Raw genomic sequence first — 17,515 nt, forward strand, 5'->3', positions numbered from 1 at the left:
GAGATGATACCTGAGTAGGTCCCCATACATCTGTATGCACAAGCTCTAATTTTTCGCTCTTCTTTTCTTTCCCAACTCTGAGAAATCTGACTCTCTTCTGTTTTCCATAAATGCAATTCTCACAGAAGTCCAAATCAACATTCTTCAAACCCGGCAACAAATTCCTTGAGTGAAGAATCTTCATCCCCTTTTCACTCATGTGTCCGAGCCTATGATGCCATAATGCTACATCTGCTCCTTTGGAAGTTAAAGCATTAACAGAGTTAGAAATACCATTGCATAAATACAATGTACCAACCTTTTCGCCTTTTGCTATTACCAGGGCTCCTTTGGTGACCTTCCAAGCTTTATCTGTGAAAGTTGTCACACAACCTTCACCGCCTAACTGCCCTATTGAAATCAGATTTTTCTTTAGATCTGGAACATGCCTTACCTCCTTTAGTAGCCATTGGTTTCCATTCTACTGTTTTACAAGAACCTTACCCATTCCAACAATTTTACAGGGTTTATCATCACCCAAACAAACTTGTCCAAAATCTCCTTGAACATAGTCATGAAAGTATTTCTTATCAGGTGTGGCATGGAATGAGGCCCCTGAATCTACCACCCATGAACCAGTAATATTTTCGAAAGAAAGAATCAAAGCATCTTGTAACACCTCACCTGTCACATTTGCTTCATGATTGTTTTCTTGTTGTGCATCTCCTTCTTTTCCCTTCTGAGATCTGCAGTCTTTCTTTAGGTGTCCTTTCTTTCCGCATTTCCAGCACACTATCCCCAATCTGGACTTGGATCTGCCTTTCCTTGATTTACTACGATACCCTGAGCTCTTTCCTCTTTCCATTTTTCTTCCCCTAGACTCTGCACTCAAAGCATTACCCGATGTCTCACCGAAGCTTTTCCATTGCATTTCCTCACTAAGGATAGCACTGACAACATCATCAAACTTTAAAGTACTAGATCTAGAGACAGAGTTACTAATGGCCATTACCAAACCATTCCAACTTTCTGGCAATGAGCAGAAGAATAACAGAGCTCTAACTTCATCTTCAAAGTTTACCCCTACAGAACTTAACTGACTTGTAACTATATTAAAATCATTTAAATGATCTGCAACAGATCCACCTTCCAACATCTTCATATTAAATAACCGTTTCATAAGAAATACCTTGTTTGAGGCAGAGGGTTTTTCATATAGTTTCGACAACGCCTGAATCAAACCCTCTGTTGTTGTTTCCTTCGAAATGTTGAAGGCGACTGACGCAGCGAGACACAACTGTATTGTTCCGAGTGCCTTTCTATCGAGAAGGTTCCATTCTTCATCTGTCATAGCCATCGACTTCTTTGTTTTTCCGCTCAATGGTAGGTACAGATCTTTCTGATATAGATAATCTTCCATCTGCATCTTCCATAGCGAGAAGTTTTGGTCATTAAATTTCTCGACCCTGAACTTACCATCTTCTGCAATTGCTCCCACTCGAATGAGGAACCCTTCTTTCCTGCGAGTTTATCAGCCAAATAGACCTTCGGCTCTAATACCAGTTGTTAGAAAATTATATATTACGGAGCAATGGAACACATAAAATATTGCAGAAATATAAACACAGAAATCGCATAAACAAGAGAGACACAGATATACGTGGTTCACCCAATTTGGGCTATGTCCACCCCGAACAGCTAGTCCTTCCTTTCTATTATCCAGCAAAATGAAGAGACACAACCTACAGCAAATCCACTGTAATATCCTCTGTTTTCTCTCACAGTCTCACCTCTCTGTTTCTCGCTCAGAGAATACACATCTATGTCACAGCCTAAAATACAATTCCCTCATACCAAGAGAGGGGTTGCCTTCTAGGGAAAAAAACCCTAAACTAAACATAAGTTCTACCACCAGATCATCCACCTAATTAATGGCCCAGATTGACTAGAAATTACTATACTTTTACAAGGCAATTTTACATCTATTTTTGGCTTCATGGGCACTGCCCCCGAACCCCCGTCGGGGGACTGCTGGCCCCCAGATCCCCACGAGGGGGACAAGTCCCCCCCTGCACCCCCCCGCGTGGGGGGGTGTACAAACTTCCTGGGGTATACATCTAGCTGAAACAAAAGACCTTTGAACAATCATGCTCCACACACAACAGCCTGGGGGCATGCAAACCTTTTTATGCAAGCAAAAAATGACCAATTTCATTTTTTAGCTTTTATTTTTTTAAAGATTTTTAGTTTTTTAACTTCTTAGGTTAAGTGATTAGTCTAATCCACCATTCACCAATGTCTGCACTGTGAACAAGGCAAAGGAAAGTTTTTATCTAAACTGCTAATGAAACCATCCTACCTAACCTCAGTAGTTCCTTAGCTTTTTAGCGTTTTTCATCTTTGTAGTTTGGTCATTTCTAGCCTACATAAAAAGGCCATGAGCAATGTTATCATATGTTTCAAGCTCGTTAAAAAATAAACCTACCACTGAGCATATGTTCCCCCAGAGTTCAAGCTCGTTAAAACATGAACCCGCCTTCGGTAAATAACCCTTGTGTTCGCAATTATATCATCCTTTTGAACCTTGGTTGTGTTCCCTCCATCACCTCCATCCGTTTGGCCGATCATATGCTTCCATTTGATTGTTTACCAATTTGAGGAACAACTATGACGAGTGGACTTGTTAGCCTCCCTCTTCACATCACCATGTTTTGAGAAGTTCCAATATTACCCAGAACCAGTTGCTACCCCGGATACCACTCGTTCCTCAAAAAACGAGTCCACTTTAAACCCTTTTCAGACTCGCCAAATATGAAAAGATTGTCAAGCAATTGTCCTCTCTAGTTCACTAAAGTGATTGGAAGCACCATCCCTCCTGTATATTTTAAACTTTTCAGACCTGAGGGATTATCCCATGAAAAAGTTCGAGCGCTTGTCTTTTTCGGCTCACTAAAGTGATCGGAAAAGTCATCCCTTTTGTATTATTTTAATCTTTTTCGGACTTAAGGGATTATACTACGAAAAAAAAATACTGGAGTTTTTTTTTCGTCCCTTTTCAAACTCTCTAAACATGAAAAGGACCAAGTTATCTTTGTCGTTAAACTCATTAAAACAATAACGACAAACTTGTCCACCCAGACAATAACGAGTTTCACTGTCGCTAGACTTGCTAAAACACAGCGACAGGTTTGCCCGAATGGAAAATTATAGAACAAGCATATGTTATCCTCCTCAAGTTTGACAAAAATAAAGAGGTACTGGTCAGCAATGACTGGGGAAAAAGGGAAGAAAACTTAAAGAATTTTATGGTAGCAGGTTGCTCTTGAACATGACACTTTGACTCCATCTTCATGATTGAGTCAGGTTGGGTTATTCCGTTCACCGGTCATATCACCATTGGTCCTCCATACCATCCATATTTTAGGGTTAACGCTACCAATCCATCTTAGTGTCACCGATATGTTCAAGAGAAGTCATTCATAGAATTCACCATCCAGTTAATGCCTCATCCACTGCAATACCTTCATCCGCCATTTTTCATGACCACCATTCCTGAACCTTATATCATCAGATCATTTTCACCTCCAGAAAATAATTTGCTTCGTTTCGTGTCTTAGATGTGGGATACATTAAGGCCCTCCTACAATGGGTCACTTCTTGTCGACATCAGCTCATTATCTAAGAAGTTGAATTAGAAACAACCCTTTCAGTACTTTGAAGTTTGCATGCCTCAATGGCAAGTTTCTCACTTCCGGCGACAGGTTTACATTAATTGCCTTCGACCGAGTGATTTTGCGTGGTGTTCGACATCAGACCATATGTTCACACCATGTGAATTGTATTGTAGTACCTTGAGTGTCATTATCATTATCGGTGATTCCTCTCGCGCCTGTTAACAACTTACATTATTGGCTAGTAATCAGGCAATGTCTTTCCATGTTCGACTTCAGGACATCTTTTCACATGGATTGACTTGTACATCAGGCGAAGATTGAATGAGTTTGAAGACCCTGGATCTAGTTTCATCCATCCGGGTTGCGATATATTCAGGGATATAAAGACATCAAATGTACACAGAAGCTACACAGATAGTCATCTAAGCCAGGGAAGATGACTCTTCATAAGAAGAACTAGTCTGCAACTGTAGACAATTATCTGTCCTATGTACATGAAAATGAATTTATAAAGCTGAGCATGGGAATGCCCGCCTCAGCTAGATCATGAAAATAATATGATGATGATGTATTGTATTGTATCTTATACAGGTCACCTTCTAGTTCAAATGCCTTGGACCCTCATGATAAAGCATTTCACTCGACATCAAAATATTTATGACTTCATGCTTTAGGGGGCAACTGTTATAGACATATTTGGGCACTGCAACCCCAATCTTATATGTCGATAAACCAAGGGCTCTTTAACCCCTAAAAGTTTTGTTTCATACCCTAAAGGATCATGGTCAACTGATTACATCATTTCCCAAAAGTTCCACTTGAAAAACTATTAAGAACTGGCCAAAACTGGACCATACTAACTGCTCCACTGTCAAGGTGCGAAGCATACTGACTTCTACACTAGCCAAGTGTGATGCATACTGAAGAGGCCTTCTATGGGGTGCGATGAGCAAGGATGGACAAATGTCTAAGATAGTTTGCTAAGTGGATGCTCATAGAATCTTCCAGAAACTTCTCCTATGACACTTGCCTCTCTGAATTCGCCCAGGGATGAGTAAGAGATCCAAGAAATCTCCAAGTGGAACCAAGAACAACAAGTGGAATGACACTAATCAAAAACCCAGAGATGACTCACAACCATGCAGACATCATTAAGTGGATCCCTCATCTGAGAGATCTAGGGGGTGGAATTTGGTAATTTGTAAGGAGGTGTTGATAGTTTGTCTTTGAGAAATGGCATTGTATTGTTGGGTGATCTTGCTTTTCATGAGGTGAAGAGGGCTTTGATGCTGGGAGGATGATGCTGGATCAGACAGCTCGGTTGTAATTCTCCCTTCTATTATTAATAAAGTTCTTTGAGTTTTCCTCCATACAGTCGTGTATTTGTGAATGCCATTGTATGATCAATGTATTTCTGATTCTACATTGTTTATGATATAATAGATCGAGATGTTTTCATGGTGTTTTGTTACTTTGTCTCTATAGGTATTCATTGAGTGGGATAAGTAGGAGAAGAGGTGCAAGCTCTATCAAGGGAGAGAGAAATCAAGCAAGGAGTCAAGCGGAAGATCCAGGTTGGTCCCTTTTCTCCTATCTTATCTATCATACCTAAAGGAAATCGCAAATTGCTTTGATTGTTTGTTTCTAGGATAGCTACCGATCCTAGTGGGACTAGCAGATCAAAAAGACACTAGTTTTCCCAGAAACACTCTCCTACCTCCCTCTCTCCCCTCATCTACCTCTATCTGTCTCACTCTCTCTTTTCCCTCTAACCTTGTCACCATCTCCCTCCCTCTCCCTCTCTCTCTCCCCCCTCCATTTTTGTGTATCCCTCTCTTTCTCTCTTCATTCCTCCTCTCCCCTATCCTTAATTTTATTTCCATCTCTTCCTTGTTACTCCCTCTATCTCTCTACCTCTATCACTTTGTCTTTGATCTTCTCTCCATATATATCATGATATATTAATATATATTATAATATAACAAATTGAATATTATATTAAACCTAATATTGTATTAATCCAAAGTTATTAAATTTAATAATATTAATATTATAATATATTCATATTAATATTAGATATGTCCACAGGGTCTTGGATAGATGGTGATTGGGTGCTTTGCTAAGACAATCCTTGATGTGAAGTCATATAATCTAGAGATTCAAGCTATATATAATTTAAGATTCAAACAAATGTTTTGGCCAACATTATTGAAAATTATTTTTATTATTTTTTAAGGAAGTGACATATTGTTGTAGTGGCTACAACACCCCCCAAAATTTTTGGCCTGCATTCAATTTTGGAGCCTCCCTTGATTTTTTACTTGATGATTGCACACACTCGGGCTCACCTCGTGTGCTCATGTGAATCTTTGCACCCACCTTGATTGACCATTCAACGACCATCTTTGTATGTTGGTAAGCATGTCTCGCTTGTGCCCATTTTTTGGTTATACACAAGGTCTCACTTCGTGTGTAGATGTTGTGTTCGCTATGTAAACATTCGTCGTGCTCACATACGGAGTTGTATATACTAACGCACAAGTGTCGTCGCGGTCATCCAACGATCTATCACAAACGTCGTGCTTGTCGATTTGCACCGTAAGTTATTCTGTTGAGCATGTGTGTCTGGATGGTTTCAGTCGTCTCGTTGCTGAAGTTCTGAAGACCAGGTCACCTTCTAACATCCGGACCTTCATCCTACTATCGAATCAACCGACTATCACTCGGAACACTGCAGAATCACCCAGCAATCCATTTGAAGCTACGCTGCCCAGAAGATGATCAATCAACCCTCCTGATGGTCAACCAGAGAGCTTCACCAGGTAGTCACCCTGGGACTGACTCCCCTAAAAAATTGAGCAGAGGCTGCAGACATGCCAACTTTGCTGAATGATAAAATTGCACAGACAGGCCAGATAGACACCCAGTGCTCCTCCTTGTCTCCCTCATAAAATTGCATAGTTTTCCTAGCCAATCACCAGTCAGACGGTCGACTGCTCACCCAGAAAACTGCGCAGATTTCATGAGCAAGTGCTCTACAGCCCAGAAGTCCACTCAGCTCAGAAACTGTGTAGAGGTGGTTAGTAATTCAGCCTCCCAGCATCTGCGCAGTTTTTCCCACTAGCATCTCCTACAACGCGCTGCCATCTCCCTCCAGGAACTGCACAGTTTTTGCTACCAAGCTCCCACAACCTGCTGCCAGTTCCCTCTAGGAATGGTGTAGTTTTTACTAACAAGCTCTCACTGCCATCTCACTCTAGAAATTATGTATATTTTTGCTACCCAGCACTCCTGTAGCCCACATTGCTTCTCCTAAAAATTGCACAAATTTTTCCTCCAGCTAAGCCAAATCCCGCAGACAATCATTACCGATCGAGATTGTTGTCACCGTCTCCCAGTGACTTCTGCTCATTTTTCACCATCAGTTTCATAACCTTGTCTTCTCTCCCAATCATTTGCATCCTAAATGATCATGCATCATGGTAGACTAGGAGGTTTATGGATTTGATGCCATCTCGTCATGAGTGAGTGCAGATACATGTACACAAATAAACATGGTGTGATGAGGGATGGGATGAAAAAGGGGAGTACATGCAAAAGGAAATGTTCGTGAATAGACAAACAAATGATGCATGCAAAGAGATGTGTTCTCAAATGGATGACCATGAAAAGATGTGTTCCCAGATGGATGGACAGATGAACACGTGAATATGTGTTTGCGAATGGACAGACAAACATACACTTTCCGCTAATGGCCAACATGTCAAGCATGCCAAAGTACAAGCAAGGAGAAACATGTGAATGCACCATCAAGCGCACCCAATGACCATCGAAGACTCTGCACATGTTTCCATGCGGAGGTGAAGCAATGACACACCATGAGGACATCCATCACTAGTAGCACTGCAACTCGACATGCACACCAGTAGCAACACGAATGTACCAACATTGTCATGTTGAGTCTTGTCATGAGTCATGTCGTCCACATCACTACTGTGGGCCATATTGTTGATCAATGTAACGTAACGTGGAAGTCTAAGAGACCCACTTGTCATATGAAGAGTCATGTAAAGTTGAAAGGTCATGGAAGTCAAACAGTCATCAGGGAAGTTGAACAGTCACAGGGGTCAGTTTTACCCTTGGCTATAAATAGCCCTCATTTGTACATGTGATGAGCCTAGGTATTGCAACAATAATGCTTTACTTATCAACCTGGGGTTTTGTACAAACTTGGAGGTGACAGTGCTATATGCACAAGTAGAAGTGAAGATCCTACCTGTTGTCACTGTTTGTCTGGCAAGAGACCCCAGGGGTTCCAAGCCAAACTTCTATAGGGTAAGAAGAAGTTTAATTCTTTGATGGAAGGAGAGAAAACTTATTCTAAGAGAGAGCTACTCTACTGCAGTAATGAAGAAAACAACATGAAATGCTAAATCACACCATGACCTAACTAACGAATTAAACAACTATGCTAAGTAGAATTGCTAAATTAACACTAACCTGATGCTAATTATCTAAGCTGCAGAAGTAAAGAGCATCAAAACTAGACTAAGATGTAACAAAGAAACTTAGGCTTAATCGGGTTTCAAGTGGAAAAAGCAATCGAAGGTCGAAATCAGTGAAAGGAGGGCGTGAGGGAGCAACAATGCATAAGAACCGTTGGATCAGTCGGGTGAAAGGCAAACGAATGATGAAGATTGGATTGCAGGAAGTTACATAGATAGATCGGTGAACAGGGTTAACTAACAGGTTGAACAATGGAGATATTATTGCGAAGGCTTAAGTTTATGGATGGATGAACAAGGGAACAAAGCAGATGAACGACGGAGATCGTGTCGCGAGGGATTAGTTGAGTGGATGGATGAACGAGGTTAACAAGAGATGAATGGCCGATATCTAATTGCGCGGGTGAAGTCAAGATATGGATGAACGAGGCTAACAGGAGTGATGAACGACTAAGATCTTATCACATGGGGAAAAGAAACGTGTAGAAATGAGGGAGCAGGTTTCTAAGGCGGTAAGTAGTTTCTTGCATGCCCTTCAAGCTGTAAGCAGTATTTGGAAATTTCACGCGATTAGCCTTACTGCGTGACACGTAGCACGAGAAAAACCACTTTTCTCACGTGTTCTCAGGCGGATAACGTTCGTGCACTAATCCGCGCGAGATTGCACGATAGCCGTTGGATCAAGCGGGGTTGCTCAACGATGGAGATCAGCCAAGCTAGTTGGCGATCAGGTGAAGTGACAGCCATTGGATCAGGCAAGGTAGATCGACAGTGGGGGATTAAAGTGCCTAAAGTGACCGGGTGAAGCGATAATCGTCGGATCATGCGAGGCATATCGATGATGGGGACTTAAAGTTCATAAAGTAAGTGGTGGACTCCACGCGAGGTAGCAGTTGGAGAAAATAGTGAATCAGATGGTGATTGTGAAGGTTTGTTGGTGATCAAATAGTGAGGAAGCAATGTAGGAGTAACGTGCTGAAGGCAGTTTCAAATGAAAATGATAGAGAAAACCAGTGTGGGTGAAAGTGTTGCTCATCCTCTGAACAACTTAATCATTGTCCATGTCCTTCATGGCTCTAGTAGCCTCTCTGACATCCCATGCTTCTACTTGGTGAGCACCAGTATTGTAGCAATAATGCTACAACTCCTGGGCTGCCTTCTTTACTCTTATCAACCTGGTAGTTCGTAACAAACTTGGAAGCGTCAGTGTTGTATGCACAAGTACTAGTTCTTACTGCAGGTTGTCACTTGGTCAGCTGGCACAAGATCACTAGGAGCTCAAGCCAACTTCTATGGATTCTAGAAGAAGCTCTATATGTGATGAAAGGAGAGAAATATTACTCTACAGATGCTACTCTAACTGCAGAAAGGAGAAAGGCTGAAATGTAAAGCAAACCTAGTAAACCCTAATTAACCAACTAATCCTACTTTTGCATAAAGCACTATGAAAACCATGAAAGGACTACCATTACCTACTCAAGCAACATCTACCTAAGCTATTTCTGGAAGTAAATAAGCAAAAAACATCTTTTTGGATTTTTATGTATTTTTATGTGAATTTGACATGCATATAATTTATTGTGTGTGAATGTGGCAGCAAATAGGTGGCGTTGGAGGGTGGTTTTGGGACTTGAGAGGATGTAGGATGGTGTGGATGGGTCCTAGGAGGTCTCATTTGGCCTTCTTGAGGCTTTTCCCACACTCAGCCTTCAAAAGAAAGCCTATAGGAAAATCTACAGGAGGACACAAATCTACAGGAGGAAAAACAACGTTCTACAGGAGGCCTACAGGAGGAGGCCGAGAGCAGTTTTCACTGTTTTGAGGGTGTGAGAGTCAGTGGAAAAGGTGGATGAAGGTTGGGATGAGGTGCTAGGGTGCCTAGGGTCTACCAAGAATCACCAAGAGAGAGGAAGATGATCGGATTTGCTCAAGGAGAGAGGAAGAAGTTCTATGGAAAATGCAGGAAACTAAGGCAAAATTGAGGTGAGGTTTGGGTGACCTGTAGGGCATGGATCAGATGGAGGATGTGATGGCTAATAAGCTGGTCTACTACATGAAGAATTCTGCTGCAAATGAACTGACAGTCAACCAATAAGATCAAACAAGCAATGAAATGGGTGCATCTAGAAAAACAAAGTTTTGCATCAAACTAGTGTAAACTATGATCTATGAAGGAAATGCTGAGAAATGCTACAAGATAGGAAAGCATGAAAGAATACTATTGAAAATAAAAAAATGAGCATGATGAAGAAGTTTTGAAGCAAAGCAAAACTAGATTATTAACCAATAAAAAGTTGCAAACATTAGAAGTCCTATGAATGAAGAAAATCTATGTTTTTGGGGCAGCAAGAGGGTCTTTGCAGGAAGAGAGGCCAAGGCACTATTGCTAGCCTTTTTAATATTTTCTTTATCACTGCTTAACCTACTATAGAAAGCACAAATGGAAGCAACCTAGTGAATCATCAAAAGCAACATATTCTTAACTATAAAAGAAATACATCTAATAGCAACCTAATATAAAAACTGAAATACAACATACAAATACAAGTAAAGAGGAGCTTGCCTACTTGGATTGGGCCCTAACCCAAGAGCTTCAGCCCTCTGATGTAACTTAGTGCTAACTCAAAAAGGATTCCATCTTCATTTCCAAAACAATAGCAAGATTACATGAAAATGTCACAAAATAATAAGCTGAAAGTTGAGCAGAGTTTACATAAGCAAAAATCCAACAAAAATCCAACCCTAGTGAGGCCCTAGGCCTCTCTACTTATACAAATGAAGCTACCAACATCTTCCTTAAAATCAGGGAGGCTTGGCTCCCAAAACTCGAGATAATCATCAGTCATCCTCCACTTGCTTGGCTGCCTTCTAGTGCATGATTTGGCTGCTTGTACTCCGAGCTGAATGAGGGGGAATTTGAGGTGAGGAGTTATAAATGAGGGGGGTTCCCTCCTATAAGTCCTATCCTTTTTCCACTTCGAGTTATTGCTGCCCTTTGTCCACTGGATCCTTGAATTTGACTTCAAAATTCATCAATAATCTTCATTAAACACATGTTAGACCACATGGCATCATAAATAACTCAACTCACTCCATAAGCATAAATATAATAAGAAAATCATGCAATAAGCTAATAGAATGGTTGATTTGACTAGGTTAGGAGGTAAAATGAGCCCATATAATTACCCATTTATGAGGCTCATCATCACCCCCCTACTAAAAGTGTTGCTCATCCTCTAAGCAACTTAGTCCATCTCCTCATCTTTTATGGCCCTGGTGGCCTCCCTAGCATCCCAAGCCTATGATGTGGTCTCCTCTTCCTTGTCATAGAATCCTGCCTTCCTTTCTATCTCTTTCCACTTCTCCTCCTCTTCTTCTTCTCTTCTGCCTTCTAGCATGCCTAACAGCAGTGGGGGACTCAGTTTAAGGCCAATCCAGTTGACCTTCAGCCTCTGCATGGAGTGCTTGTACAGTGGCACTCTTCTTAATGCCTCCTTCATCCTCATGGGGGAATCATAATCCCTGATCTACAGTTTGTGTGGTAAGGTGTTCCATCTCCTCATGCGTGCATGCACACATTCATCCCCAAGTAGCCTTTGCATATCCTCAAAGTGTGCAATGGCTTGTGCCTAATCACTTATATATCTAGGGGCAATCTAAGGATTATTTGCAAGCAGGTTGTGTGTGCTGATTAGTGCCATGGGATCTGATGGCTTAGCTCTTATCATTAATGGATCATTCTGCTCTTTTATCATCAATCTTCTTATTTCTGTTGCCCTCAACTCTTCATGGTTCATCCATGAGGCCATGGCCATTAGTTGCAGGTCCCTAGCCTGACATTGGGGTCCCACACATTCATGTCTGTGAGGGCCATGTTATGTAGGTAGAATTCTGCCATCTTTGCCTTATCCTCTGATGTGCTTTGGTCACACAGGTCCATAAAATTCCTGTAATCTTGGAAAGGCATTGTGCCTCTTTGTGCCAAAGTCTTTATCTGAAATTGCAACCATTGTTCCTTGAGATATAGGCCATAGGATTTTGCTGGTGTTCTACATTGCAATGCCTCCATGGATAAGTTGGTCATGCATGCCAGCTGGGTCTCCTTCTCTTGCAGCTCCCTCAATTCATTTTCAGTTTCAAGGTGGCTTTTTGTAGTTGCTTCCCTGTGTCTGATAACACTCAACTCTCTGCCCATTTCTCTGAGTCTGTTCTCCATATGGCCAATATCCTCAACTCCTTTGGATTTGGCTATTTGCATCCACCTATGTGTTCTTATTCTCTCTTTCTCTAATTCAAAGAATAGTGGAATTGTAATTTTTTGTGGAATTATTCTTCCTCCCTCAAGTAGATTGTAGTAGGAGGCAAGACTAGGCTAGGGATCAGGGTCTTGTAGCTTTGTTTCTTCCTCCTTTACCTGTGGCTGTCCTTCCATTTCCTTCTCAAGCTTTTGGGTCTCCTGTAGTTTTGACAGTGTCTCCTGTAGAACTGTCTGAGCCTCTTGTAGGACTGTTTTTGGGTCCTATAGTTCTACCTTTCTTTCCATGTGGGAGATCTAAGAGTCCCCCTTTCATATGTGATAGGTGCCTTGGAAGGGGATTCTTTTCCTTGGGCAGAGGGTGAATCTTCAATTGTAATTGGCACTTTTGAAGAGGGCTGAGGTTTCCCTGTTTTGATTTATGTGCTCTTCCTAGCCTTGAAATACATGGAGGCCTACCTTTTCCTCTTTCTTTTGGCTTGATTGGTGTACTGAGGGTAGTGAGGGTAGCTGCTACCTCTCTTTCCATAGTCTCAGGGGACACTTCTCTTGTTCTGTCTTTTCTACCTCTTTCTCTCCTCCTTCTGTCTCTGTTTGCTCTATTTCTTCAACTTTCTCCTCCTCTATCTTAGTTTCTTCCTCCTTCCCTTCTTGTTCTGCTAAGTCACCAGTTGCTTCACCTTATCCCCCTTTCTTCTCTTCCTCCTCACTGCCAGTCGGACTGATATCATAAGTTAGGGTCTTTATGTCATCCTCAGTTGTCATGTTTCGGAAGATTTCCCATGCTCTAGGGAGTGTAAATGTATGGAGGGCTTCTTCCACTAAAATTTTGATTAACCCATGGTGAGCTAGCTGCTCTGAATTTCTTACTTGAACCTTAGTGTTGGAGTCAATGAGGAACTGTAGGAGGAAGTAGGGGATGCTGAGCTTCTGAGGTGTTGGAGTGTCCATCCCATTCCTTAATTCATGGAGGATTCTAAAGTGATAACCATAGACAATGTTGTACCTCCCCTAACAAGAAATGTATATGATTATTTGATAACTAATTTCATCCCAAGGATATGGTATGCTAGCCCTTCTAATGCCATTTTTATCCTCTACAGGGGTTTCATTGTTTTGGAAAAAGTGTTTCTTAGCAGCCTAGCCAATTGGTTTTTCATCCTTACTCCCAGGCAGCCCAAGAGGAAGGGTAGTGACCCTACTGATAAATTTAAAGGTTATCTCCATGGAAATACCTCTAAAGGTGACAGTGGCATGTGTTCTGGTGTGAGGGACCAAAGAGTGGGCAAATTCTTGGGCAATTTCCTCATCAAACCCTCGGAATTTCTCAAAAAAGTTCATCCAATTTGCTCTTGTGAATATGTCCACTACTTGGGGATGTGCATGGAGCCTGGAGGAGTTGGTGGGCTCCTTCCTCATAAATCCTCCTATCATTTTGTTTATACTCCTTTGGGAAACCAAATGTGGAGATGGAGACAACAATTTTTGAAGAAAACAGAGAAACAGAGGAGACTGTGTTTTTTTTTTAAAAGCAATATTTTTTTTTTTTTTTTTTTTTTTATGTATTTCCTCCTCCTAAAGGCTTTATTCCCTCGTAAAATTTAAACCATTGCTTGCATATATTCATATTCAATAGGGGCATGCATGGAACCTACCTCCTCAGACCAAAAATCGTGATAAAACAACTCACTGCCCCTCCTGTAGAAGCCTGTTGTCCCTCTTGTAGAATTCCTGTAGGTGCTCCTATAGAACATGTAAGTGCTCCAATAGAAAATGAAGAGAGTAGGAATATGGGAGAGATCAATGGATAATGATGGTTACGAGGCTGTGGGGGCATGAGGAGACTGCTATAGCTGAGTCTCGAGGAGAGAATGAAGGAAAAGGTGGTGAGAGTGCTTGGGGAGGAGTACTTATTGCCCTTTATGGATATTTCCGGTGATGGAGGGTGAGATGGCAAAGTATGCGTTGGCGATATTTGGACCATTGGTCCCCACCTACCTTGTCATCATAGCCTCTCCTCGTAATCATCCCTCATGATTGCATCGGAGTTCACACTTCCTCCACTACCTATCCTTGACATCTTTCTTAAGTTGATTGTGCGCAAGTGTGGGTGACATCTTCGGATGAGTGGAGTCAACTAGATGAAGGTGGCCAAGTTAACTGGCCACCTTTACCTTGTTCAACCTCAACCATCTCATTTCTTTTGCATTCCTTCTAATTACAGAAATGCAAATAGAGGAGCGAGTTAGTTACTTACCTGAGATCCGAATGTATTTGTTATGAGGTGTTGTGGGTCTCTCTCTGTGCTGCATGCGTTTGTTTCTTTTGATGCATGTTGTTTGCTTGCTGATGTGTGGTTGTGTCTTATGTAGCTTCTTCTATAGCTAGATCTGAGCTTCAGGTGTCGTCTTCAACTTTCATGTTTGCACTCTCTTGCTGCTGATGTTTGATTTTAATGGGATCAGCTGCTACAGGAATTCCTACAGGAGCTTCTGTAGCTGCTTCTCCCCTTGAAACTTTAGCTTCTTTCTGTGCTCGGAGCTGTGAGGATTATGCCAGAGATGTAGATAGAGATGGAGAGGTAATAGGTAGGCTTCAAGTGAGGTGGATGGTGTTTTTTCCTATCTTATTTTTTTGTGTTTTTTTCTTTTCCTAAAAACTATTTTTTTGTGTTTTTCTTAGACAGGAAGAAGAATGATGCTTGGGGTGTGATGTAGGCTCAGAAATGATGGCAAGGGGGTTTGAAGACTGTAGGAGGGTTTATAGGTTCTTTATGAAGCTTCCCTATCCCTCAAACTTCCTTTTATACCCATTTCTGGCTCTCTGTAATTCCTACAGGAGCCTCCTATAGAAAACACAAAGCCTCTTGTAGAAAACACAGTTCTTGAAAAAGAAGCACAATGAGGTGAAAGAAATGCCAAGAATGATAGAGAAAGGTGTGGGAAGGTAGGATAGGTGTTGGTGTTGGTTTTAGGGCTCCCTTAGCACCTTTTGTTGCTTCCTGTAGTCCTCCTTCAAACCTGCAATGCAAATGAAAAATCATTTTTCTTTTCTTCTTTTTTTTTTTGAAAACAACCTGGGCGCCTCAGGGAGGTTTTCACCCTAATTGCCTGCCCTGGGCACCTCCAAGGGAGGTTTTCACCCAGAGATCTTATTTTTCTCTCTTCTTTTTTTGACATCATTGGGCCACCTCAGAAGAGGTTTTCAACCCAATGATGGGACTCAAGCGCCTCATGGAGGTTTTCACTAGAGTCCTTATTTTTTATTTTTTTCTTTTTCTTCAGTGAGTGGGTGAAGTGGAGGCTAAGACATGCTCCACTACCATCACTTTCTTATTCAAATCTTCAATGAACTCTCGCTTGGAGAGGGGTTTCTTGTATAATTTCAACCAGTGTCTATTTACAAGCATGGGGATGGATTCATCATCAATGGTTCTGATCAGAACTAAACCATTGTCATTGCATTTCTCCACAGTGTAGGGTCCCAACCATCTTGTCCTCAGCTTTTCTTTGAAATATTTGTATCTTGAATCATAGAATAGTGCCCAATCTCCCTCTTGGAATTGATTCTCCTTGATATTTTGTTCATGCCATATCTTTCTCTCAAGCTGAACTACCTCTGTATGGAGAAGGGCCTGCATTTTGTGTTCATCCAATCCATTAAGCTAAAGTAATCTTTCTTTCTGTGTGCATCTAGGCTGCTAGGTCTAGGGTATTGAATTCCATGTTGTGTTGTAGGCCCAAGTGGCCTCAACTAATCTGTTTGCCTAGTATTTTCTGTTTCTGCTCACTACCTTTGTTAGGATCCCTTCCAATGATCTGTTAGTGACCTCCACCTACCCATTGGCTCGTGGATGGTAAGGGGTCGAAGTCATGTGCTTGATTCTATGATGTGTGAGCAGGTCTTCAATCAGATTGGAAGTGAACTGACTACCTTGATCTGTGACCAACTCTCTTGGATACCCGAACTTGTAGAATACGTTCTCTCGCAAAAACTCAGTTACTTTTTCCTCTGTCACTGCTTTGATTTCTTTTGTCTCTGCCCACTTTATCAAGTAATCAGTGCACACAATGATGTATTGTTTCTGCTTTGAAGGAGGGTTGATAGGACCCACAAAGTCCATGCCCCACTTCTCAAATGGTTCAAAGGTCACTTGAGGTTTCATGGGCATCTCATCCTTTAGAGTAGGTTTCCCCATCCTCTGACACCAATCACACTGGCTGGTATATCTCCTCACATCCTGGTGAAGAGTGGGCCAGTAGTAGCCTGCTTGCAATATATTGAAGGCAATGCTTTTTGCTGCAAAATGACCTCCACAAGGTCTGTCATGACAGGTCAGGAGGATGTCAAAGACTTCCTCCTCCCTGACACATCTTCTCAAGATCTGATCTAGGCCCAGTTTGAAGAGATTTCCCCCAATCTAGGTGAAAGGAGCACTTTTCCTTACTATCTTGCTCTTCTCTTTTGAGGACAGGTGTGGTGGGAACTGTGCTGAAACCAAGTAGTTTGCTATATCAGCAAACCATGGAGAGAGTACTGAGATACCAAACAGATGTTCATCTAGAATTTGGTCATCCACCATTCCTTCTTCACCTGTAGGCAAATTTACTCTAGACAAAATGTCAGCAACAACATTTTCTTTACCGGGCTTATCAATAATGGTCAAATCAAACTGCTGTAGTAAAAGCAACCATCTAATAATGCAAGCATTTACATTTGGTTTGTTTATTAAATATCTAATTGCAGTATGATCAATGTGCACAAAGGTTTGATAGCCTGTGATATAATGTCTGAATTTGTTTAAGGAATTCACGACAACTATGAGTTCCTTCTCAGTCACTGTATAGTTTAACTCCGCCTTTGACAAGTTTTTGCTTATAAAGTATATGGCATAAGGCAAATTTTCATCAATTTGTCCCAAGGCTGCTCCTATTACTTTGTTTGAGGCATTTGTATGAATGTGGAAAGGTAGGGCCCAGTTTGGGCCTCTCAGAATTGGGGCAGTCACGAGCTTGCTTTTCAAGGTATCTAGGGCTTCTTGACAATTTTCCGACCATATGAACTCGACATCTTTGCCTAAGAGGCCAAACAAAGGAGAGGCT

Source organism: Pinus tabuliformis, chromosome X (genome assembly GCF_031772625.1).
Source record: "Pinus tabuliformis cultivar Carrire ecotype Pingquan chromosome X, CPIR1, whole genome shotgun sequence".
Classification (NCBI taxonomy): Eukaryota; Viridiplantae; Streptophyta; class Pinopsida; order Pinales; family Pinaceae; genus Pinus; species Pinus tabuliformis.